The sequence below is a fragment of the Mya arenaria genome, chromosome 4, assembly GCF_026914265.1.
Source record: "Mya arenaria isolate MELC-2E11 chromosome 4, ASM2691426v1".
In the NCBI taxonomy this organism is placed as follows: domain Eukaryota; kingdom Metazoa; phylum Mollusca; class Bivalvia; order Myida; family Myidae; genus Mya; species Mya arenaria.
The window spans coordinates 45,863,032-45,865,895 of record NC_069125.1 but is presented as its reverse complement, the minus strand read 5'-3'; the positions used below and the strand labels follow the sequence as shown (position 1 = coordinate 45,865,895).

Below are 2,864 nucleotides of genomic sequence, written 5' to 3'. Positions count from 1 at the left end.
ATCTTATATGATACCTATCAATTGACTGATATTTCAGATATGATGACTGTATTAGGGCGGTTTTACTTGTTATTGATTACGCAATCATTGTTTATCGTAAAAAGGAAGTAAAACTGCGAAACTGGCTCGCCTCTTAGTAAGAAAACAAGTGGGCGAACATGTTATCTAAATATAGCGTAATCAGTGTTTTCCCAGGATTCATTTAGGCATGTCTGACTAAACGTGGTGGGCAGAGAGGGATATTCCAACCGTTTTTAGCTTTTCATTCACCGATGGGTGTATATTTCAAGATCTTTTGAGGTCAAAAAGTGTTAGTCAATTGATAAAAAAACAAAGTGAATAAAAATTAATGACTTTTAATAATTGTTTCATTGTTTATTAATCTTACATAATACGCCCACATATATATATATATATATATATATATATATATATATATATACAGGTGAAACAAAGTCAATTTATCAGTAAAAACATGCCTTGGTTACACAGAAAGTCGCCGATTCTCGCCTCGTGCCCACCGCGGCACGGCCAGGTCATAAAACTGCTCCACGTTAGCACCTTCCATGTAAATCATTAGTAGAGAGTTCAGGGTGTCGTTTCCTAGGCGACTCCGCTGGTTCGTTTTCACCCGGTTCAACGTTGAGAAGCCGCGTTCACAGTCTGAAGTAAATGCCGGGATCAGTTATCCGACGATACGATGACGGCAAGCCCTGAACGAACCAACAACCCGTTTCGAAACACCTGTCACAGTCAACCTCATCAAGGTCTCGTCTTTCACCGCGGTATGCTTGGGGAGCATGTACTGGTCCTACACTGCAGTCTGTACATGAGATGGACTGACGGTACTGGCTCACGAGGAGTGCCATCTCCTTACGCCCGTACTCCAACATCAGCGCTTCGTCTTTTGTCCACAGGTAACCCATGGATTTCCGGCTTATAATGTCAATATATATATATATATATATCGATAAGGGAATGTCCTCGAGTTAAGGGAGGGGTTCTAGTCTTTGTCTGTTTATTATGATGGTGTACAATAATTAGATAAACAACTCTGTCTCTATATCACTCTGTATTCATCTGATGGTATACACGTATATATGTGAATAATCAACATACTGAAAATAGACAAATAAACAATAGTAAGAACATAGTTATAAGTACGCATTACATAGTGTCTCAATCAAATACCATATTACGTAGATCAATCAAATATGACGTAATATATTTTACAAGTAGAATAATACGTAATGCAATAAACAATAACTTATCACGTGTCTAGTGGCCTTACAAATATACACATAATGTAAAACAACAATAACTTGGCTTAACACAGATCAACTGAAGCTTACAGGATTATGGATCCAATTGTATGAACGCTCACTCAACGCTCACATCACTGTCACGCCTCTACACTGTCTGTGCCATCAACATGGTCAAAGCTGTGATGCTGTTAGGACTGTAAGTCAAACAATTATTAAGTACACATGCAAAACTGTGATGTAAACATAATCCTGACAATTCTGCTATTCTGAACTAGATTATATTACAACACGAAAACATGTGACAAAATCAGACCTCCAGCCAAGTGAATAAAATGCAAATCCAATCCAAGTACATTGCACCAGATGCAAAATGGAACAATGAAAACCAATACATACCAACTCAAATATGGATAGAAGCATAAGGTAAAACCATACAAATCAAACAAGCCTGCTTCCATTCACTTTCAAAACTGTTCAAATATCACAAAACTAGTCATCTGGAAAATCAGTCATGATCCCACAGCATTCGGAACTCCTCGGCCATTTTTTTCGAAAACAACCTCGGATGTGTTTGGACGGTTTACATACTTAAAAAGAGGAACGTTTAAGTCCGCTGCAAGTAGATCGCGTATTAATTTTATTTAGCAGTTAAACTTTATGACTTAACTCTTGGAAATCTTAATTGTGTTTGCAATAATATACTTCACTGACAATCAATTTAAACTTGGATCAATAAAAACAATTCTAAAACACTATATTTCATAAATGATATAATTCAAAAATTTACGAACTACTTCAACTGATGTACCGGCATACATCCGAGGTTGTTTTCGAAAAAAATGGCCGAGGAGTTCCGAATGGATCCCACAGGTGTTTGTATATTGCGGTTACATACAACTAATACTTACCTTAAAAAATCAGCGGGCTACACACACCTCCGGCTTGAAGATGCAGAAAGCCTCCAGCTCTGCAATGTTTGGGAAGCGTTTCTCTAGGTTCCCGATGACTGCGTATCATCTATATCTGATTTTTCTGTAACGAATCTCAGGACAATTATCTAACAGAATGTGTTACGCTTCGATATCATAATTGTAAAAAAAGTACCAAAATGTAAAAATTAAATGTGTCGGAGACCGGGCTCGAACCCGCGTCGCCAAAATTGTAGGCCAGCGTCTTACTCACTACGCTACAAAGGCATATTCTAATCGGGTGACATAATTAAGCTATACACATACCTCGGTAATATCACGTGATAACACCGACTAGCCAATAACGCATAAGGAATGAAATCTACCTGGTAGACATACCGATTAATCTTTTTTAATGGAAAAATACGAAATAACTGCTAAACTTAAATAAATTGTAAATTATGTTGTACTTCAGTTAGTAACTTTCAATGCACTGTACACATCGATGCCAAATTTATGTCAGTTTTCGACAAAAAAATCCCGCTTTTTTATCATACGTGAGACAGCCCCTTTAAATAAAACATTGATTTTTCCAGCAATCGGGCCATACAGTGGTTTGTGCAGCAGTCATACCGTACAGGGATTTTACCAGCAATTATTCGATACAGTGTTCGAAGTATTTCCTTCAAAA

At 37.4% G+C, this 2,864-nt stretch overlaps 1 long non-coding RNA gene across 1 annotated transcript; it reads right to left on the bottom strand.

Moving 5' to 3' along the window:
• Positions 1-461: 461 nt before the first annotated feature.
• LOC128229676 (uncharacterized) lies at positions 462-2,082 on the bottom strand. The gene is made up of 3 exons (XR_008260116.1): positions 1,662-2,082; positions 1,353-1,459; positions 462-1,118 (listed from the first exon to the last, which is right to left on the bottom strand). It is a non-coding gene; the product is annotated as an uncharacterized LOC128229676 (long non-coding RNA).
• Between the last annotated feature and the right edge of the window lie 782 nt (positions 2,083-2,864).